A 23,696-nucleotide genomic window follows, 5' to 3' on the forward strand; every position below is an offset into this window, starting at 1 on the left:
GGGGAGGTCCCACTTGCCAATTAATTATTTCTAAAATGCTACTTGTAAAATGGTTGTCGAGAGCCAACAATCCTGTTTTTCATAGAAACAGTGTCATAAATTAGAGTTAGGCTTCAAGGAAGCCTTAAGCTGGAAGAGTCTTAAGCCAGATGCGTATGAACAATATTTTACTAGAATCTTAAGATCCATATGGCTCCATAAATCAAGCAGGGATTAGTTGTGAGGGAAGAGGGCTGGGTATCAAAGACCTGCAGTATCATTTTGTCTGTTTGGTTCACGGTTCCGTCGCCCAACATTTCAAGCAATCCCTGGCACAATTATGCGCTCAATGTTTGTGAGCGCGTGAATGGATGAAGAGCATGCACCAAGTACGATCTGAGAGTCTGACCGGGTGAGAGCCTGTCATGGTCCCACAGGAAGATCTACTCAAAGTGCCAAGGAAAGAAAAAAGAAGGGACACGTGGTAGTTGCTCTCAGCTTAAATGTTTTGAAGAATTAGAAATTAGAAACAGCTTATATGCACCCCCAAATTAACTGATTTTTCTTTCTTTAATATGAAATGTATTGTCAAATTAGTCTCCGTACAACACCCAGTGCTCATCCCAGCAGGTGCCCTCCTCAATGCCCATCACCCATTTTCCTGTGATTTTTAAAAAAATTTTTTTTAACGTTTATTTATTTTTGAGACAGAGAGACAGACCATGAATGGGGGAGGGTCAGAGAGAGGGAGACACAGAATCTGAAACAGGCCCCAGGCTCTGAGCTGTCAGCACAGAGCCCGACGCAGGGCTCGAACTCACGGACCGTGAGATCGTGACCTGAGTCGAAGTCAGCCGCTCAACTGACTGAGCCACCCAGGCGCCCCTCCTGTGATTTTTAAACTCAAAGTCTCCCTCTCACCTTACTGGAGCTCCACTGTGCCTCTATGGAGGACACAAGGTCAAGGTTTTTGAGTACCCCCCCCCCCACCAGATACTCAGCTGTCAAGCACAAAGATGTCTCCCAGCTCCCCCGTTTTAAACAAAAGGCAAACATCTTCTAGACACGGCTCCACACCCTGCTTTTTCTATCAGCAACATAGGGCACAGGCACCATCTCCCCCTCCAAACGCTTTCTCCTTTAGGACTCCCGACACCAGGCTCCTGGTTTTCCCGCTACCCAACTGCTCTTGGGTCTGTAGACACCGGAGTACGACAGGGCTCAATCCTTAGAGCTCTGCTCTACTCTACCTACACTCAGTCTTCGAAGAGCTTAACCAGTCTCATGGCTCTAGACAGCGTCTCGTTCTCCTGGATCACTGTACTGAACTAACTGTTCTCTCTGGCCTTCCTTTCTCCTCCCCACAGAATCGATTCTTTACACATCTTCTAGAGTTCATGTCTTTAAATTTTTTTTAATTTTTTTTTTTCAACGTTTTTTATTTATTTTTGGGACAGAGAGAGACAGAGCATGAACGGGGGAGGGGCAGAGAGAGAGGGAGACACAGAATCGGAAACAGGCTCCAGGCTCCGAGCCATCAGCCCAGAGCCTGACGCGGGGCTCGAACTCACGGACCGCGAGATCGTGACCTGGCTGAAGTCGGACGCTTAACCGACTGCGCCACCCAGGCGCCCCATAAATTTTTTTTTTTTTTTAACGTTTATTGATTTTTGAGACAGAGAGAGACAGAGCATGAACAGGGGTGGGTCAGAGAGAGAGAGAGGGAGACACAGAATCTGAAACAGGCTCCAGGCTCTGAGCTGTCAGCACAGAGCCTGATGCGGGGCTCGAACCCACGAACTGTGAGATCATGACCCGAGCCGAAGTCGGACGCTTAACCGACTGAGCCACCCAGGCGCCCCTAGAGTTCATGTCTTAAGAGAGAAGGTCGGGCCGAAACTCAGGTCAGGGGACCGCTCTGCTCAGAAGCCCCCAAACATTTCTCATCGCAGTAGGGGGAAGCCAAAGCTGTGCCGCGCGCGGCCCCATTTCTTCCCTGACCTCCCACCTTATTACTCTCCCTCTCTCCGTTCCGGCCATATTTGAGTCCTTGGAGGAACTAAAGCCACCAGGCCCATCCCCACCTCACACCCTAGGCTGGAGTGCTCCTCCCGCAGACAGGCACCCATGGCCTCCCCTCCGCCCCCTCCAGGGCTCGGCTCCCATGCGGCGCCTCCCCTAAAGCTCTCCAGAATTTCAACCTGCCCTTCCGATTCCTCTTCCCAGCTTTGTTGGCTCCGTGACACTTCTCAGACCTCGCACATTCTGTGTTAATGTATCGTTTACGTATGGTTTCTCGCCGCTACAGTGCAACCACCGGGACAGTGAGGACTTTCATTGGCTCGTTCGCTGCTCTACCTTCAGTTCTCAGAATGATGCCTGGCACTCAACGGCGGACACTCAGAAAATATTTGCTGAATGAACTAACGAATAAGCAGCGTAGCGTGAATACGATTTCTTAACAGTTTCCGTACTAGATGGATGAGACTATCCCCTAATGTTTAACAGTGACCAGTGGCCACTGTAGGGATGTAAACACTCAGGCAACTGGCTTCCCCCTGTTGTTTAGGGTTTCCCTGTGCTCTCAACTGAGGGATGATGGCACAACAAACGTCCTTCTACGTGGACACGTAGTTGAAGACAAAAAGGAGTATTCGAATGGGACGATTCCAACTTTTTCTTTTGGTACGAGGATCTCAGAAGTTTCAGAGAATAAGCGGCAGCTCACGAAAAAGTGTCTGAACCCGTTTGTTTGGCAAATTAGCAGGCAATCTGTTATGCTGCGCAAAGACGTCGGCTCGGCTGTGTGTCAAGTGACATCCCACAGTGAATTATTACAATAAAATTATAGGGTTGATAAGAGAGAAAAATTGCAGGGAAAACGACCCACGCGAAGCTTTGAGGAGAAGAAAACATGACCGAAACAACAACAAATCCTCAACAGTTGTTCTGCCGTGAAAGCACACATCACGTTCCCAGCGAACACGGTCCATGCGGCGCGGGCCCGCTCTTCCGCCCCGTACAGGTGCAGACACATGCGAGGATGTCCTCCCAGCCTGTCAAACTGCTCCTCACCACTTCCAGTAAAGGAAGGGGGAGATTGATGACGACGAAACCCTCTTGTTTTTCTGTCCACCCAACCCCTCAATTACTTCTGATGTGTTCATCTCGTCTCTCATTTTTCTCCTTTTCCAAACTCCTCAGGCAAATAGTCACTTAGCCATCGCCTGTAACCAAGAACTGCTAGGCCTCAACAAACAAAGTGCCAAATAGGTTTTATCCCAATATTTATTTATCTTCGAGACAAAGAGAGCACGTGCAAGCAGACGAGGGGCAGGAGAGAGGGACACAGAATCCGAAGCAGGCTCCAGGCTCCAAGCTGTCGGCACAGAGCCCGACGCGGGGCTCGAACTCACGAACTGTTGTGAGATCGTGACCTGAGCCAAAGTCGGACGCTTAACCCACTGAGGCACCCAGGCGCCCCCAAGTAGGTTTTAATAGCAAAGGTCGGTTCCTATGGAACTGTTGGATGCCTTTCCTAAAAGACAGTGCTAAAGCCACCAGCTCGGTGTCCCCCACCCCTGGAGTCATGAACTGGGCTCTGAAGACACCCTTGCAAGGTCTCCTCACTGAGTCACCGTAGGACCTCTGCCAGAGGTGAAGGTAGGATCTTCTTCATTTTCAGCTGGGAGGTCCATCCAACACACAGGCTTTGTTTCTCCATAGAAAGCCTTTACGCCTTCCCTCCATTTTTAGGTGGATTTAGCTGAGGAATAACTTTTCTTCCAGTAGCTGGTCACCCCACAAGCTGTACACTGGTCAATCTTAATGGAAATCACTAGAATGACAAATATCCTCCTTGTCCACAGCAATGCAAACGCTGGTGAGGACAACCAAAACCCAGAACATCCGCGTGGATCAAAGCGGCGAGTGCTGCTCCGCAAGGAGACTTCTCGGTCTTCCGAGGCGAGTCAAGGGCCTTTGCCACGACCTGTGGCCGCATCTCCGCCTTCACTGTTTGGGCTTCACGACATACCAACTAACGGCAAGACACGGTAACTGACAACATTTCAAGGGTGTCAAACCAGACATGCCCCCAGAAGAAACAGGCTTCAAGTCATGGAAAGAATAATCAAGGTCAAATCAACTAGGTTGACAGATTTATCTCTGAGTTGTGTCAGTTGGACATGTTTCTGAGTCACAGACTATTAATCTAGGAGAGACAATTACGCTGCCTGCCTCTTATGAGAAAGGAAGGGAGCGAGGTCGGGATGGTTAAGGAACTCCCCAGGAGTTAAAATCTCCTGGCTAGGAAAGGCCAAAGTATAATCATCTATCTTCCGTATGAATATTAGTTATGAAGGTCACTGCCAATCAAATAAAAAAATTAAAGATAAATTCACTTCAAATATTTTCCAGGAATTTAAACCCAACGTTTCCATGGTAAAAATCCTATTTGAAGAAAAAATATCTAAAAACTAATATGTGAAATCTGATTAATAATAAAACAGAGGGACGCCTGGGTGGCTTAGCCGATTAAGCATCTGGCTTCAGCTTGGGTCATGATCTCACGGTTTGTGAGTTCGAGCCCCATAGCAGGCTCTGTGCTGACAGCTCAGAGTCTGCAGCCTGCTTCGGATTCTGTGTCTCCCTCTCTCTCTGTCCCTCCTCTCTTCCTCTTCCTCCCTCCCTCCTTCTCTCTCTCTCGCTCTCTCAAAAATAAACATTAAAACATTTTTTAAAATAATAAAACAGTAACACTTTAAACTAGTGTCTCCCCATCTGTGTTACACAGAATAACACCCTTATTGACATTCATCACTTAGGGGAACACAATTAGAAAATGCGACACTCATTAGCTTTTGTATTATTTCTCTTCCAGGTAATGTCACCCATGCCTCCCTCCCTCACCTCCCAGGTTCAAAGAGTTTAAAGCTCAAACCTGCACTCAGAACTTAGAGACTGGGCATAATACCTACCTAACAAGGATTTTGCAGGCTCAGAGGAGATAGCAGAAAATCTGTCTAGAATATAAGCTCCATGTGGGCAGAAATTTTCTGGTTTCCGCTCACCACTAGGTACTAAAGTGCATGGCATATAATAGGTTCTCATGAAAAAATTTGGTGAATAAGTGGATGAGTATAAACAATTCAGCTGGCACTCAATATCACTGTGATTACCTTAGTCACAAGATGTTGAAATATTGACACCTAGTCTCAACATCAGCCATTAAAAGCCTTAAACATAATATACAATATAAACAAAAATTTAACTTGTAGCAAGAACACAATTAAACATTATCAAACAATGCATCTCAGGAGGTTGTTGACCGTAACTAAAAGGGTTATCTTTGTAGAACAGAAACATTTACTCCTTTCAATACCAAACAGAAGTTTATAGTTACAGTATAATAACACAATGTAATATCTGTGGACGTAAATGGTGATCTGGATAAAAGGTATTTTTCATGCAAGTCATACTCGATAGACTCTCTTTTCGAGGCTGTAGGTTTCATTGTTTTGTGCTTGACTTCAAAAACACGTAAGTGCTTTCATCAGCCTGCTCACCATAAAATGTCATTAGAGTTCAAAGCCTTTAGAACACATCTATTCCCCTGGTTTCTGACCCACGTCTACATTCAGTGATTTGAAACCATGAAAAACTAACATCGCTCCTAAAAGTCATCCCACAAGGAGCCAAATAGTAAACAATGAAACATAACAAAGCAAAGCCGTAGACACAATAGACAGGTTTTCCATTTTACTTCAGTGCACCACAAATCACATTACACAGACTGTATTTCAAGACTGAAAGAACAAGGACCCAATCTCAAAAGCATCACAGGTCAAGCCAGCAGGGATATACAGAAGGAGTGATACCCACTAAAATTTCCACGAGGCCAGGTCTGTGTACGTTCTACACGGGCCACAATTACCACGAAGGCAACGGTTTCCATATATTCCGACTTCACAAACTGGTAAACGGACATCACAGAACATGAAATGGCACTGGATGTGGCTACTAGGCCAAACATCACCCACAGTGGTTTCTGGACAGAAGCTACTTAAAGTGGATCTCTCCAAGTTCCGTTTTGCCCCCATGCCTTCCTCTGATTCTAGACCACCACAGCCTCCTCCTGATGAATTCTCTTTTTCCTTCCTCAAACTATTTGAGTCGGGTTTTTTGTCAATCGAAACAATAAACCAACACTCCAAGTCAAACATACTGATACTCTCAAACTGCTATAGATAAATGTATACGTAAATTTGTGCCTAAAAGGGTTAGGTACAATCTTTTTGCAAAATAAAATGCAATTCTTCCCCATTTAGTTTTCAAGATATATTCAATTTTTAAAGTTTAATACCTGTTGGTTATCAGTTTGTCTTCTTTGAGAAAGGCTGTCCAAGATCATGCCCTTACTAGGTTTTTTGTTTTAAAAGCTTTTGGATTAAAATAAAAAGGATCTTAAAAATATATATATTTTTATAATGCCCGACAAATACATATGTGTATGTGTATATATACAGATATCTCTAAATATACTTGCTTACTTAATTCTTACAACAAACCTATGGAGTGGGTATTATCACTATTCCCAAATGAAGAAACTGAAGCACAGAGAGGTTATTTAACTTTCCTCTGGTCATACAGACAGTAATTGGCTGGGCTCTTAACTACAATATTATACTGCTGACAGCTGCTTTCCTGCCATCCTTAATTCACAAATATAAACAAACTACTTCCTTCGGTCATTTTCAGGAAACAGGGCAGATCAGGGATTCTATGTTGCTAAAATATAATCTCATGTCTCCTTCAGACTCGATACCCTTTGGGCCACGCAAGGAGGCCACATTGTTCTATCTCCACCGCTCGGAAAATTAAGGCCCCTTCACTCTATCTGTGGACACGTCCTGGGAGGATCTGCTGAGCTGGCCCGATCCCATGGCTGGAACGGAGGAGCGTGACAGACAAGGCCTGGGTACCCAGCCTACCGCTGTAGCCAGGGAGCAGGCAGCCTGGATTGGCAGTCCCAGATAATCACAACAAAGGAGTCAGGAGCAATTCTCTGGAGCAAAAGGGAGCAGGTGCTGGTCAGACTGAAAGATGCACACGACAAATGTTAACACGGTGAGATCACCTGTCTAGTTTATTTCAATTCTTCACTTTTAATCATGCATTGCAGGGAACTCAGTTTTAGCACTGATATGCCACACTTCATTGTATTCCATTCAAAATGAAATGAAATAATGAGAGCAGCCAAGTAACATAAGTTCCCCTTCTTTGATGCCCTTTCAACATTTGCTCCTTGCTGGGTCCAAAGAGAGCAGGGCTGGACAGCCCAGGGGCCTGGGTGGTCAGTATAGGAGCCAGACAACCAAGGCAATGAGGAGTCTGTCCAAGAGCAACAGCATGGCCTAGGAAAGCTTTCACGCGGATCAGCGCTGTTCCATGAACTCACATTTTGAATCCAACTCTAGGAAGTATTAGTACTATTAATAACCCATATAACAACACAATCAGGCCAGCTTTACTACAATTCCCGTTTTGGATATGCACATGCGCATAAATGTCACATAAACCCAAGGCTAGTATTACCATTCACACTTGGCAGGTGAAGAAACCGTGGTAAAGAAACTCTCAAGAGGGCGCCTGGGCGGCTCAGTCAGTTGAGCATCCGACTTCTGCTCAGGTCATGATCTTACTGTTTGTGAATTCAAGCCCCGCATCGGGCTCTCTGCTGTCAGCCAGAGCCTACTTCGGATCCTGTTTCCCCTTCTCTCTTCTGTTGCTCCCCTGATCATGTGCTCGCTCTCTCTCTCTCTCTCTCTCTCTCAATAAATAAATAGATAAATAAATAAATAAATAAATAAATAAATAAATAGTTAAAGAAACTCAAGAACTTGCTCATGACTGCACTGTTAGAAAAAAGTGACTGAGCTGGGACTAAACATACACGTTGTATGACATATACAGACAATGAACTGCCTGTCACAAATCTGATCCCAAACTCCCACAATTATAACACATATAAATATATTATAGCCACAATACATATGTACGATTATTATATAGGTATTACATATACAATACAAAACATGAAGAGAATGATCTGCAAGCACACAGGCCTTCTAAATCTTGCATTATTAAGGAATACCTAAATTGACATCTTTTTTTTTTTTAATTTTTTTTAATGTTTTATTTATTTTTGAGACAGAGAGAGAGACAGAGCATGAGCAGGGGAGGGGCAGAGGGAGAGGGAGGCACAGAATCGGAAGCAGGCTCCAGGCTCTGAGCTGTCAGCACAGAGCCTGACGTGGGGCTCGAACTCACGAACTGTGAGATCATGACCTGAGCCGAAGTCGGATGCTCAACCAACTGAGCCACCCAGGCGCCCCTAAATTGACATCTTTACCACTCGATCAACTTCTCTATCAGGCAGATGCACTAAAATCGTTGCAGTCAGTGTCTCTAGTTACCTCTTCCAAAAAAGATACTTTCTATAGGAGAAATGGTCGATGCATATTTAAGGCTTATGAGGATCATAATGATGCTAGTATTTCTACTAAAATGTTTTCAACTTCATCTTCCTTTCAGTATCAGATAAAAGAACACCAAGAAACAAGACTGTCTCACCAGACCATTCCATTTCACGAGAAAGCCAGAAAAACAATGATCTATGTCCTCACAGTCTCTTTAAAGAGAACTTCGAAACACCAGCTTTGCTGACCCGGGCCTGAGACGGAATCCTGACTAAAGCCCACGCTGAAGAATAATGGCTTCAAATGGAGTCGCGGTGGCCATCAGGCATCCTAGACTCTGTGAAGCCAACCGCAGATGGACCCTAAGGGGTGGAACACTTGGATGTCTTGGGCAAACCTAATCCTGTGGGCCATCAGCTGAAGAACTTCACGAGGAACGGCTATGGGGGGTGTGGGACTCCCACATCGTCAGTTGTCAGAATATCTAATTTGGCATCTTATCAGTCAGCCGTCCTTTATCAACCGGACATGCTCAACTCACACTAATCTCAGAGCCTCATGAAGGAATAAGTCACTTTTGGCATCAAGAAAAAAGGAATATTCAGTTTGTCCTTGAACAACATGAGGGTTATCCACCCCCTACAGCTGGATATCTGTGTATAACTTTTGGTTCTAATAGCCTACTGTTGACTGAAGTCCTACCAATAACAAACAGTGATTTAACACCTTTCTGTAATACATATTACGTACTGTATTCCTATAATAAAGCTAGAGAGAAGAAAATATTAAGAAAATCAGAACACACTGTACTATATTTATCCGAAAAAAATCCACATGAAGTAGACCTGCGTTCAAACCGGTGTTGTTCAAAGGTCAACTGTAATTGAAAACAAACTGAAGAACGAAGAGAGCCCATTCCACTTCACTGATGCCGACTATGTGGAGGTAGACAGAAAGAAATTCTGGATTGCAGCCCCCCTGTACTCTAGACATGATACTTAGATTTAGAGAAAAATTAAATTTCCTTTAAAGAAACAGAAATCAGGCAGTAATGAGAACTTTCTTTTGGATAAGAAATTCTTTAAGTTGTAGCTGATTTTGCCAGCTGTGAAAATACAAATAGCTTTATACCTTTCCACCTCCTACTGTATTCCAAATGAAAAATTATCATTCAGTTTGCTTTCATTACAATGCACGCCTAATCAAAACCTCACTTATCTACTCGATATTTCCCGGAAGAGCTCAGAATTAAAAACCAACTGCACCTTGATTTTCCCAGCACAAAGAGGGAACACGAGAGATGTACAAATGATTTTCTAAATTACAAGACAATGGAATATTCGTTGGCAAGGAAAAAAAAAAGCTGTTTACCTTAGACTGTGCTAAAATTGGAAGGGGAAAAAGGGGGCAGGCCAGATGGTATGTCTGGGAAGGTACTGACAACGAGCAAGTGCTAATTCTTAAGGAGGGGGTAAATTACGACATTCTAACGAGCCATCAAGAATACCAAGTCCAAGTTAATCGAAAATGACTGGAACCAACTGTCACTCTGGAAGCATGACACTGCTCAGTGACGTATGTCTTGATCTGGCACACATACCAATTCTTTTACATCCCAAGAATCATCCCGCAGGCCATACGGGCATGTTTTCTCATCAGACGATCTCACTTTTTTAAGGTTATACTTACAATTTAAAGTTAAAATCACTTGTAACTAAACCAGAGCCACTGAATGTTAAAGATTGACTTAGGCTTCTCCTTCGTAAATTCATGAGATGGTCTCACATTATATTTTAAACAACTCCTTCATTTAAATATGTCCTGGGCACGTGTTATGTGCTCAGCACTGTTCTAAGAGCTGGGGTTTATGTCAGTGAACAAAACAGCCAGAAGGCCTGTCCTCACGAAGCTGATATTCTCTGGGTGGGGCAGATGCACGAGAAACATAAATAAGTAAAATATGTTTAATATAAAGAAATGTCAGCAAGGAAGGGAACAGGTAGTGTTGGATGGAATGCGAGGTGGTGGGGGGGCTTACGTGCCCGAAGCAAGCTGGGTAACTATGCTGTTGGAGAATGTTCCAGGCTGAGGGGACAGCAAGTACCACATGTCTGAGGTGGAAGCATGACCCTGTTCCAGGATGAGTAAGGAAGCCACGAACACTGGCTAACGCATCTGATCCCCACCAAGGAATACACCGTAGAATACGAGAGATGTCAATGTGCACGAACACAACGTAACGCTGACTGACAAAAGCAAGCTGCTAAAGGATATATATACAGCACATCATTTGTTTCTTAAACATTAAAAACAATACCACAAGTAATTTGGTGATACTATAAATCATAAGTGGAAAGGACTAAAGAACGGTTATCATTAGGCTAAACACAAATCCAGAAAAATGGCCGCTCAGGGGAGGGAGGAAGGCACAACTGAGAAGGAGAGCTTGGCAAGATCCAGCACTTCTGTTCTACTTCTTAAGCTGCACGGTGGGTACACAGGGGGTCACCATATTATTCCTCAACCTTTCTGTGGATCCGAAATATTTTGCACTGTTTTCAGAAAAGAATCCTCAACCCTACCCCAGCATCCTCGGGTTCCTTCAGCATCCGTGGGTCGTCTTGACATTCACCTTGGAGTAAAAGGCAGCACTTATGTTCAGCTATGATCAAGAATATTTCACCCCTCGTAGAATCATTTGTTATCACGAGGAGAAAAGGGGGCGAATGAAGGGAATGAAAAGGCCGTCATCACTTTTCTGGCACTTTTCTCAAATTAGAACCTTTCACGGTCTACAGAATAGGGCTGTATAAAAAAATACGGCAAATCTATGCTCAGTGCTTTAAAGTAAGCTGCCTGTCACAATTTTAAATACAGCCCCTTCTCTACATGGGTGGTATTTTTAGCAATGTCACCTTTGCTTCTCAATACACTTCTTTAAAAAGAATAATAAAACACTGTGGACAGAAATTCATAGGGTGTCTCATACCTCATAGCCCATGCTTCCAGTCTTTCTATGAGCACCCAGCTAACCCAGCCCTGCAACTGTGTGCGCTTCTCCTACTTCCTTACTTTCCTCTTCTCCTGAACCCACTGCAGTCCACCCCACCCTTGGACGCCCTGGGCCGGGGAGAGAAATGAGAGCAGGGAAATGGGCACCTCTCTGGGCTCCTGACTGAGAGCTGGCCAGCCTCGAGGCCACTAAATGCAAAATTGTTTCGGGAACGGGATCTCCTGGGTACTCAGGAGCCCGGGACACCCCTCCTTCCTGAAACCCATTTCCCCGACGTCCTCTCTGTAGGATACTGCACTCATCTTCCCCGGCTTTAATGACCTTCCTATTTTAATGACTCCGAGTCTTGACCCTGAAGCTGGACCTCTCCAGTGGGCAGACTCCTGTGTAAAGGCTCCTGGACATCTCTTCCTGGAGGTCCCACAGGACCCTTGGGCCCAACTCCTGACGACTGTGCCACCGTCACTAACCCCACCATCACCCCAGGGCTCCCCCTGGTGCATGTAAGCTCAGGAGCAGTAAGTGGGGCCACTCCCCTCTCCCCCACCTCCCCAACCTGACGCATCACCTAGCGTCCCAATTCCACCTCCTAAGTCCCACCTCCTCAACACTTTCCCCGAGTGACTCACTTCCCTCCATTTCCAGGACCATGTCCTTACTTCAAACTACCCTGAATTCTTCTCTGGGCGGTGAGTACTTACTACGTGTAAAGGACTTACAGGGTTCCTGGAAGGGCTGATTTATTGTGAAGTGTGATTATTCCTAGTTTATAGAAAACCAAAGTGAAATTTTTAAGGCTAAGTATTTCCCAAAGTTATGAATCTAGACTGCTGTGCAGTCAGGACTTATTAAGTTTATTGATTCATTTGTTCACTCAAATGACTCAAAAACAGTAGTTTTAACTACACCTGATACATCATCCCCTAAAAAAGTAAATTCCCCAGGTTACTGCGAGAGCCAAAGTAACTTTTCTGAAAATCACATTTGACCACATCCTCCAACAGGGCAACTGCCTCCGTACCACCCACCAGGTGATGGCTCATGGGGCCCTGAACGCTGACCCTAGCGGCCTCCGAAGCTCATCTTATCTTCTCCCTACTATCCCTGGATCCCATCCTGCTTCTTAGCCAGAGGCAAGTTCCTTCGATTCCCTGAAGTGACTCAGCTCCCTCTTTCCTCTCGGCTTTGGTACAGGATTCCCAGTCACCTCAAACACCCCCTCCTAGCCTACCCTAGACCCTGACAGCCCTCCCTTGTTTCTATCACACGCCCATGCTAGGTCACGGTGCTCAGGTCCTAGGTCTGACATCTTGTCCTCTCCTTCCAGAACTACACACCCAAGTCTGCGTAGGTGAGGTTCCTTTGTCTCATTTAGTGCCCCAATTCCCCTACTATGCACCAGTCATGGCGGATGGGAACTGCCAAGCAGGCAATTACTTATCTCTGTGCCCTGAGGGACAGGCAGCCCCAGGAGAGTCAGTACTGCTGCTCGTTTCCCTCCTGCTCTATTGCTGACACCTGCATGGTGCCGGCCTTTAGTGAGTACTCAGCATACATTCCACTGTGAGCAGAGCAAGTGAAGGCACACAACTGTGGGAGCAGAGCAGGAAAGAAGTCAAACATGTTCCTTCCCCTAACGTTTGCCATCCTAACTCCCTACCAAGACTGTTGATTATTATCGTATGCATCCTCGCAGCTGGAAGAGTGCTTTCACATCAATTACACACCTCGTCATCATAATTCTATGGGAAGAAGGAAGAGGTTACTGTAAATTTAGAGCTCTTGCTCAGAGAGGTTCAGGGGCTTCTTTTAGCCAAGTTGCACATAAACACAAGCCTTTGGAATGTCTGCCGTGTATACCCGTGAGATACTTCAGAACATGAATGAGTTGGGACACGGCCAAGGTTCTGGATCCCGTTAACCAGAGTTGCAGTCAGAACTCAGCAAAGGGGCAGCTGAAAGTGGGTTAGGCTCAGAGGCAGATGTAGGTTTTGTAAGCGCAAAAGCTTTTACGATTTGGGGGACGTTCTTTAAGATTATAAAATGACGAACTCAAACTTAAGTAACAAGCATCCTTAGTTTCACAGTTGGTCGACACCTGAGTGGGACAGGAGAAGAAACTAAACGAGAAAGAAGAGAATGTGTATTCAAAGTCAAAATAACGGCACCGGAAAGGTAGGCACAGGAAAGGCGTGACAAGAGTGAAAGCTATTAATTCAGCACTGACATGGCTGAATGAAACGACACAGGATGATTACAGATGCGGTTCCTGCCCCCGGGCCACTTACAACGGAGAATTGGTGTCGCACCCAAAGAGAAGGGATACGAACAGAAAGGACTTTGTATAATGTTAAAAGTCCCCACGTGATAGTATCTCAAGTAGTCCTCTACACCCACCGTCTGTGATCTGGTCCTGCTTCAGAGCATTCATCATTCTCTGTAACCACACTTATTTGCTGCTTGCCTGTCCCCCTGCTTAAAATCCAGGGCAAACAGGAAAGCATAGGTCTGCTCTGTCCTGTTCAGTGCTGTAATCCTAGCACCAGGCAAGGTACCAGGTTCATAAGGAGCCTTCCGTAAGTATCTGTGGAGTAAACAAACGAATAAAGGAGCAAAACTTTACAAAGGCTCAAAGTGCCATGTTTTGGCGCATATCACCGGTCTTTAGAGTCTAGATGTGTATTTTGGTATACGTTAGAGTGAGTCTTAAAATTAACTATCACTGTTGCCAAATGAGCATCCTGCTTGGACAAATCATAATTTCAAAGAAGTCTGGCTCACCGCCAAGCAGCTGAAAAGAAACACGGGCAATAAGCTGGGGGAGGAAGCGGAGTCAAAAGACGGGGTTGGTTTGTTTTGCTTCTTTCTTTAGGCTGCCAGACACTGGAACCAGAGTCATCTGGAGAAGGAATAGTTGGGACAGAAGCTGGCCCGGGTGGAGAGGACCTGGATTCACCGTGGAGGACAGTTAAAATATTCACTGAGACAGAGAGTGTGGAAAGCTGCCAAGGGCAGAGTGGAGGGGCTCGTTCAGGGGGCTGTGTTTGATCTGACCAGCAACACGGACTCTTTGGTACCGTAGAAGTCCACAGAAGGTGGTTTACGATTCTAGCCAGAGGAAGCTGCGGGCAAGGAGATCACCAGGTTGAAAGCCAACTCTTAAATAAGAGCATGTGGAAATAACAGGTATGATGGTGAGCCGGTAAAACTAGTAAATGTTTCAGAGGAACATTGCATTGGAAATTAAGTAGAAAAAGAGATTATGAAATTTAATTTACTGATATCTGTATATTCCAGCCTTTACCCTTCCCATATATGATCTTATTGTTCAGGCACTCTTACAGGTGGTTCCAAGATGCAAGTTTGGTGACATCTGGAGACATAGCGATGAGAGGGAGAAAAGTCAATGTCTGAAGATGGTTAAACAACTCATCTCACTTGCTGCCTCTCTATACCAAGAGCCATGCTGTCAGGAAAGCTCCTTAAGACCCTTCAAGCTGCACTGTAACTATAGCTCCAAGGTCCCTCTGGAAACTCCCTCTGGAATTCATCTTTAGATCCTGAGAAACTGATGTAACTTAAGTATGAAACACAACTGACTTTTGTTGCCTCTGTACATAGAGAAGTGAAAAGTATGTCCTTCTTGGACAGGAATATAGAAAAATAGTGCTAATTAACATGCATCATTATGTAATCGGGCCATTTACCATTTATATGATACCACTAAAAATGGTAACATTTGCACACACAAAGCTTTTAATTTTCAATATAGAACTTCATAGCAGCTTAAAAATATCTATAAAACCCAAATAGCTAAGTATGATTTTGATCAATAGAATCACCTTTACTCATGGAAGCATATCTTCTCCACTGATTATACTCTATTTTAAAAGAAAGAAAATTAACCCAACCGAAGACATACTGAGCCACGTAGTTTTACTTACTCAGTTAATATTCCCGACATTTATGCTACAGAACTACCATCATCCTGTTTGAACAGATAAGAAAACTAACCTTTAATCCTAACTTCCTTAGTCTTGTAAGTTAATTTCCTAGGGCCACAAGAGTGATTAAGCGGTAGACCAGCCACAGTGAAAACGAGGCAGGGCTCTCTATGCAGAGCATTCTCTCAAACGTTAGTACTATTTAGTACATTACCTTTCCAGATTACATATTCACTAGAAAAAAAAGCCAATAAACTAGAAGGTTGTCGAGAAAGATTCTGTAAGATAGCAATCACAAAATGCAGTCCAGGGGGTCACAGAATTAATATCCACTGAAGCACCCGTTGGGACATACAGATGCCTGGACCCAGCTCCAGATCTAGTGAGTGAGAACTATGGACGGATCCCTAGAAATCGCTTTTTAACAAATCCCCCACTAGTTCTGTTACACACGAAAATTTGAAAGCCACCGTGGCTAATTCCTTGCAAACGCCTACAGCTGTCATTTGGAGTTGCAAACTTGACAAAAGTCTATAGCCTCATTGAGGGTCATCTTTTAGGATTATGGAGTTTGAGGTGGAATGTTCCCCAAATTCCATACTCCTCTTGCAGATTTAGCTTTGGAGGCTCACAATTCCTAACAGGTCTCTAGGAACAAGCAAAGTAGGCAAACAACAAAGTAGCTTAAATGGCAAAATGTTTACTATGTGCCTACTCTCATTGCACATGGCTCTAGAGGTCTTGGGATATATAGGTCTCATTTCAACCTTCTGGTTGGCATGATCACCGCCATTTCACAGCTGGGAAACATTGTCCGGAGAAATGAAGCAACCTGCCCAAAGTTACTTAGCTGAAGGTGAGCAGATGTTTCGACCCATATCTACTCCAGCTCACTGTATTTTATTCTACAACATAGCTCCTCCCCATGAATTACTGCTACCTCGACTTCAGGATTTAAGGGGAAGAGCTTTCCAAATGCCCTGAGCAAACCAGTCAGTTCTATACTTTTTCCAACCCCATGCTTTGTCCACTAACAGTATTCCTTTTAAGCTCAAGTTCATAAAAGTCAGCACCTATTAGCACAAAATAATGGCATGAAGTAAACAAAAATCTAGAATTCTCTCCCCATGATGTAACTCCAGATACAAATCACCAAGCAACTTCCAGGCCATCCTCAAGCTCAGACTCCACAATGGCAACCTAGGAGACGTCTAGGTGCACCATTCCAGTTAGTGCCATCTTGAGACCATAAAGCTATTTTCCTCAGCCACATGAACGTAGGGAAAACCAGATGGATTTCAAGTAAACCTAAGATGGGTCAAAAACATGGGCTAGTCTATAAAACAACAGAGTGGCCCACATCCCTGGAGCACCTGCATGAAATCCGTGAACCGAGTCTGACACTTGTTAACCCTCACTGCTGAAGACAAAGGGAGGGCTCAGACGTCAGCACAAGGCTGTCTCTGGAAGCCCGATGCCCCCACCACACCTCCTAGACTATCCCAGACTCTCAAGTGTCTAGACTCTGAACTCAGAGTCTAGTTCAGTTACAGGCTGTGGTGTCTGCTGCCTGTTGGAATGTGCCAGAGTGCATGTGGGGAGACCGTGGGTCCCCGGGACCTAAAGGTTAAGCTGTGCTGGTGGGAGATCACTGTGAACAGACTACACATTACAGGTGAAAAGAAATCAAGAAATGTGGAGAAACGGGCCCTGCTTACATAGATGGGTTAGAAAAAAGCTTAGGGTGGAAAGCCGCCGCCACAGGGCCAGAGGGCCCCGGGTTAGCTAGTGAGATACTGTAGTGGGATCACAAGTTAACTTCTTCTACCACCTACAGGAATTAACTTTCCATCTGGTGCCAACGTGCCTTGATCGCAAACTCCATTTGCCCCCCAGACCCTTCGCTTCTTATACACAAGTGAACGATTACGGTCTGATGGTTTCCTTCACGTTCACCACGTGTGTAAGATCTTGAGCAGTCAATAAATACAGAAATGAAACCCGTCTGGGGCTCTTGTCTCCTCCCGGACATTTGCCTCTCTCGTATTCACTTCCGCATCCACTCTCTTGCCGGACAAGAGAGAACTCCAGACTCCTCGTCTGTGACAAAGAAACATATGGCTAAAGTCCGACTGTTTAAGTATAACTCAATATGCACACACAACACTGAGATGTACACACTTGCCATTCGAGATTTTAATTTTGCTTAAGTGTCCTGTTTTTACTGCAGCCCTCTGATGTGCGTGCTACAAGACAAATGATGAAACGTACAGGCAAGTAGCAGGAGGAGGAGGGGCTGGATGACAAGACTTCAAATAACCACTATCATTAAGGTAATGATCCTTCACCTTACTGCATAGGACCCAAAGAAAATTATTATCTCCCATTAAAAATAATGACATAGATATAGATTTGTATACAGGAGAGAGCTTCCCAGGACATACTGTTACATAAAAAAGAAAATGGTTACATATTAATGTGTAAGCTAGAAATCTATTCTTGTAAAATATTATGTACCCATCTGAATCCATACATACACAAAATAAAGCTACTGCTATTTACTAAGCACTTATGTATCAGTGACTATGAGCCGTGCTTAGCATGTGTTCTATCAGTTAATCCTCATATCCTGGAGATGTAAGCATTAAGACCATACTAGAAATTAGGAAACAGACTCCAAGGGGAGACCTGACCCGGGTCACAGAACCATCCAATGGCGAGACTGGGAGCCCAACTCAAGTCTGTCCGATTCCTGGACCCGCTACAGCATATTATACATTCCAAGAGATAGCTTCAGAAGCGTGTTTGCCCAAAATATTAAAAGCAGCTGTCTTTAGAGGACGAGGTTTTTTTTTTTTCTCTTTTTCAGGATTTTAGAATATATTCAAAGCCATTTTAAGCACTATTTTTAAAATCTCAAATAACAAAGGTATTTTATTTGGAAGGATATATAAGCAGCATGAAAATCTTCCCATCTTCCATAGATCTAATTTCCACTCTAAACAGCCCCAAAGTGGGCCACTGATCTCCGACTAAATGTGACCACAAAAAATATATGGAGTTGCCAAAATATCAATCACTGAGGAGAGAAATCCTTACAATGCATTTCGGAAAAATTCTGGATTAGGCCATTAACACAAGACCATTTATCTCCAGACTCCTATTCTTCCAATAGATCCTTACATTCATCACCAGCCAAACACTCTTCTTCCCTACTCAACTTCCCTCATGGGCTCCCCACTATCCAGTAAAGCCCAAAATATTCTTTAGCCTCGTATCTAAAAACCTTCCATGATCACGCCCCACTCTTCCTCCTTCAACTTGTCTCCCACTACTCCCTAGTGTAAAAGCCACACTCCAGCTAAATTTAGGCCTATTGACTTCTGGAGTGTCCTAATCAGGAATGTCTTCTCAATGACAAATCTCAATCAAAGTCCGACCATCTTCCAAGGACCAAAACAGAAGATGAAGATCATTCGATAGAGGTTTCCTATAAAGGGATACACATAAGAAACATAATGCTAATACACAGAATGAGCCACATCAATAAGCACTGAGCACTATAAAGCATTTAAAAAATTTTGCATAGCGAAGTGACAAACCAGCTTCTGTAAAATTCAGGACCTCCTTCGTTGCAAGAGATCACATTATACAGCACTCCACCAATCGAGCTGTGACTCATACGTTGGAATTCTCATTTAAGTTATTTAAAGAACTCTTAGAATATTTAAGTATTCTTTGCATAAATAAGTACATAGAAACAGAATGATCTGGCCAAGGTATTCCTACAAATTCTTTACTGGGTCAGATTTCCAACTCCTTTGAATGGCAGGCCGGCTCAGTTACTGTGGTCTGTGCTTTTCCACAGCCATCTCCTACATATCATTGGTGAGGCACTATTTCTTCCCAGGGCCATTACTCCTCCGAGATTTTCTTCCAATCAGCTGACCTCCAATCTCCAATTTCTGATGCAGGCTCCAATTACTGAAATAAGTTGCCACATGGCTGAGGATAACTGTTAAGTCACATCCCCATTTCAGACACGTCAAAACGCCAAAATAGAAGTTTGTCCCAGAAATGACGAAGTTTGGGGCTCGCAGAAATACACAGAAACTCCCTGTTTGACAATGTAAACGCTATGTACAAAAATGACCGCAGAGGAGAGATCTACAACAGAAAAATCGTTTTTCTGTTTTAGTCCGACGTCAGGATCAAGATTGTCACCCAGCCCTAATCCATTTTCAGCTTTTGCCGCACTTCACTCAGAGAGATCCCTCTCCTTGTCTTCTGAGAATTCCCTCCATACTGATGTCCTGCATGACACCAATTAGAGCTGGCAGGAGAGGAAGCAGGCCGCCTGCAGATCTTCCGTTTAAAGAAGCCATTCTTTTTTTCTCTTGGTACCTGCAGTATTCTCTTCTCTGATAGGGGAAAACCTCCAGATCCTACCTCATTCAAGCTATGGGCAGAATAGCAAGCTTGTTATGAAAAGGATCATGCCACGAAAAATAATGACTGCACACACGGGCCCGATAATTCTCATTTTTAAATAAAGCAGCAGTGCTTTTGAAGCCTTTTCAAATGTTTTTTGTAGGGAGGCAGAAGTCACAAGCGGCCTCATTTTTCATTCAAGTCCAAGAGTATTTACTCAACGCTGTAAGTGTTTAGACCTGTACTTGGTTTGGGGAGGAAGCTCCAAGAAAAAGAAGATCCTACTCACATCAGGCACTCGCTCACTCAAGTAAAACTGGAGAGAAAAAACAAACACGTGAAGCAGGTTACATACTGCATTTTTTCCTAGGTCCAATTCAGACCTTTCTGCTTCTTTCCTTTTTTTGTTTTAAGTCTATAAGGAAGGGCTACAAGAACAGCGTATCAAAATGTCAGCAATCTAAAAATTAAGTTGTCAGCTTTTTCTCCCTACTGCAAATTACAAAAGAATTAGAGGTTTGGTGCTAATAGAAGCTTACCATTCTAAAGTGTGCAATTTAACCAATCACCACCGGGTCTAAAAATGCAATACCGAAGACATTTCCACCAAGTGATCTGCAGTCCTGGTATCTAATTTCAACTTCTCTACTTGTGTTATTCTTCCCATTTCCAGCTTCCCTCCTCCCCCCCGCCCCCCCACCCCACCCCTCCACCCCTTGCTTTGGAAATGTGTTCTGGAATAGCTACCCAGTTAAGAACTGCCCAGGGCCTCCACAGGCATAATACACTCACATGAAAAACACGACAGTCATCTTAACCAGGGAGGCAGAAAAAAAGACAACGAAGGTCTGCAGCCATTCTATAGGTCTTCACTTCTTCATGCTCACACCACACTGCATTCAGCAATCAAAACACGAAATGTACTTTACAGCTTCAGAATTTCAGACTTCTGCTTATAATTTATTCAATACTAATTTGGGGGAAATGTGTCTGTGATCATCTGTGCACCAGAAATCTAAGTTAGAATTAAAATGTTAAATTATAAAATAATTTGCCAAACAAAACTTTAAATGGAAATCAACTACCCCAAATCACTGCAGATATCTTGCAAGCTTGTGAAATCTCTAGCTTTTTCCATCGTTGCCAGTTGCCAATTGCAATCACATCACTTAAAAATAAATCAGAATACTGCCTACCCAGAAAATACACTATCTTTATAGACCACAGCTACTTTTAAAACACAACACTAATTACCTAAACCAAAAATTTAGCAAGAATAAGAATGCTCTTTTAGTACAAAGAATAGCAAAAAAAAAAAAAAAAAAAAAAGATACATTGGCTCTCTGCATAAACATAATTATACAGACTCATTATTCTTGCTCTCTAGATAATTTTTGAAATGACCCTTCTTAAAGATTACAGTATTTTCCCCCATAAAAGGAATATTCAATGGGTTCTACTATTTCACAAAAAAAACCCTCTTCTTCTTTGATCTATGGAACATACTTTCCTACACAGCCTTGAATTCACAATACCTTATGGCGCAGTTCAACTTGAGAAAGGAGTCTCATTCATTTATCAGGCAAAGTTAAAGGCAGCAAGATGCTTCAGACCGTCTGGTTTTGCCTGCCCCACCCTTGTTTCCTTTGAGCCATAGTGATGTCACAACACCAGGCAGGGCAATGACTTCACTGCTCCAGTTCTCCCTTCTGAGCACATAATTCTTTGCAGCCAAGGCAAATGACAGCAGAACCCTCAGGAGTGTCTGATGAATTCCCAACAAATTAGCAGCTAGCCCGCCTTTTGAAAGATGTAGCAACTGTACCACCCAAGATCTCGCTAAAAGGAAGTGGTTCTAAAGATGAATTTGATTCGTGGTTTTCAATAGTAAGTCTATCTTCCATAATAAAGCTGACATTCAGGGGGGGAAACTGTAGTTGGAAACTTGGAAGACACTATGGGAATTAAAGAGGATCAGGGCAGTCGAGTAAATCAGAAGCCTCTCTCTTCATTAGAGTCAAATTCTCACAGAAGAGAAACATGTATATTTTTCAGCCTCTCTTGCAGTTTTACTTCATGGAGAGGACATGAATTCTAATTTGTGAATTTTAAGACTTTTTTAAAGCAGAAGATGAATATGTATATTACAACATGTAAGACAATACCCTGGACAAAAAGTTCCTGCCATGTTTTAATCCCACATATAGTAAATCCAGAAAAGATTCACAAGATAATGACAATATCACATCTCTCGATATACAAAGCCTTGCCCCTCTTCCATCTGGGCAGCCCCTAGTGCATTTGACCAAACAATTTTAAAAAACCAACATATGTATAAACTAGCTTCTGATCAAGTAAAAAAAAAAATATCTATCTATCTATCTATCTATCTATCTATCTATCTCCCTGGTCTTCTGTTTCAACACAATTCAAAGCTGGCCAAAGTCCAAGCACTGTAACGAATTGACAAAAACTGCCTAAATCACATTCACGAAGAAATGGCTTGAAAATTAAATGTAAACAGTTTGCTGAGACACTGATTTTTGACCTGTATCTTCTCAATCCTTCACCTAAAAGGGGTATTACAAATTAAAGTGGCTACTTTTTGTTACTGATAAATCATTCACAAAACGTCCTTTTTTTGCAAAAAATTATTTGCCTGAAGTGGATTAGCTAAACTTGATGCAGTAACTTGTGCATCTGATATATTTTGCTTTTCAAAACCATCAGAAAATTATAATGCAAATAAGTCTTTGGTATTCAGACATTTTTATCAGTGCTTTGTGAAATTAACCAATTACAGTTGGGTTTCTCAATCTAGCCTTTATTTCCTTTCACAACTTTGTTAAGCCAACTAAAGTTTTTTTTTAAAGTTTGAAACCAAAATTAAGATGCATTTCTTAAAAACTCTGAGTCAAGATATAAATCACCTCCTATTCCCCAGAGTTCACTCAAGTTTGATGTGCTCCCGTTTCTTAATGGGGCTTCTCTGCTTAATTTGCAGCAATTGGCCCTGGGTCCGGGGCTCCCAGGTATAAGCGTAATTTTATAATGTTTGATCCCTTGAGACTTTCAGTATCAGAGTAAAACTTAAAAAGAATGTTCTTAGGACTAAGAGTGAAGACTCTGCCATCAGGGATGTTAATGTTAACGAAGGGAACCACCAGTACACCTAGCCACCTCAGAGAGCCTGAAAGGAGCCCCCAAAAAGGTCAGGCAGGATATCTGCAAAAGCAATTCTGCAGGACTGCAAGACTAATGTAAAAACACTGAAACACCAACTTAAACACGTAATGGAAGCAGTGCATTAGCTGGACTGCCTGGCCCTCTCAGGATTTCCCAGCCCAGCCTCCACACGTAATTAATACCACATGTTTTCTTTATCATTCTATTTGCAACAATCTCTTTCCAACTTTAACCCTGGCTGCAACTGGAGGAGAAAACCCTAGAAAACTTTGGATTCGTAGGTATAAAACCCCCCGAAAGAACAGACTGCTCGCACTGCAAAGGACCAGTTACAATTTACTAGGTAACCACACCCACCGCATTGCAGAAGCCATGAACTTGGCGGGGGATGGAGCCGAGAGGGAAAAGGGGGAGGGGAAGAAGTAGGGCGAGATGAGAGGCGAAAGCCGAGAGAGCGAGCCCCCACGGCAGGAGCCGGGAAACACCCGCCCGGAACTGGCTGAGACCACGACTCGCGCGGTCCGAAGCCCCGGCCTCCCCACCCCCACGCGCCGCAAAGCCGCCCTCGCAGACACCTCCCGAGGCCGCTCGCAGTCCCTCGAGCGCCAGGTGAGCAGTGCGGCTCCCCGCCCCTCGGCCTCCCCGCGCTCCGGCTCCAACGCA

General features: G+C 43.8%; 1 protein-coding gene across 5 annotated transcripts in view; it reads right to left on the reverse strand.

Annotated features, from left to right (window-relative positions):
• Positions 1-23,696, reverse strand: part of EPB41L3 (erythrocyte membrane protein band 4.1 like 3) — a 235,135-nt gene that overhangs the window by 125,257 nt on the left and 86,182 nt on the right. The window contains exon 1 of one of the 5 annotated variants that reach the window (XM_058692624.1): positions 21,383-21,511. The exons of the other annotated variants lie outside the window; for them this stretch is intronic. The gene's annotated coding sequence lies outside the window, so the exon portion shown is untranslated. Of the gene's footprint in view, positions 1-21,382; positions 21,512-23,696 lie in introns of those variants that run through there. 5 annotated transcript variants of the gene reach the window in all.

This window comes from Neofelis nebulosa, chromosome 11, assembly GCF_028018385.1.
Source record: "Neofelis nebulosa isolate mNeoNeb1 chromosome 11, mNeoNeb1.pri, whole genome shotgun sequence".
NCBI lineage: Eukaryota > Metazoa > Chordata > Mammalia > Carnivora > Felidae > Neofelis > Neofelis nebulosa.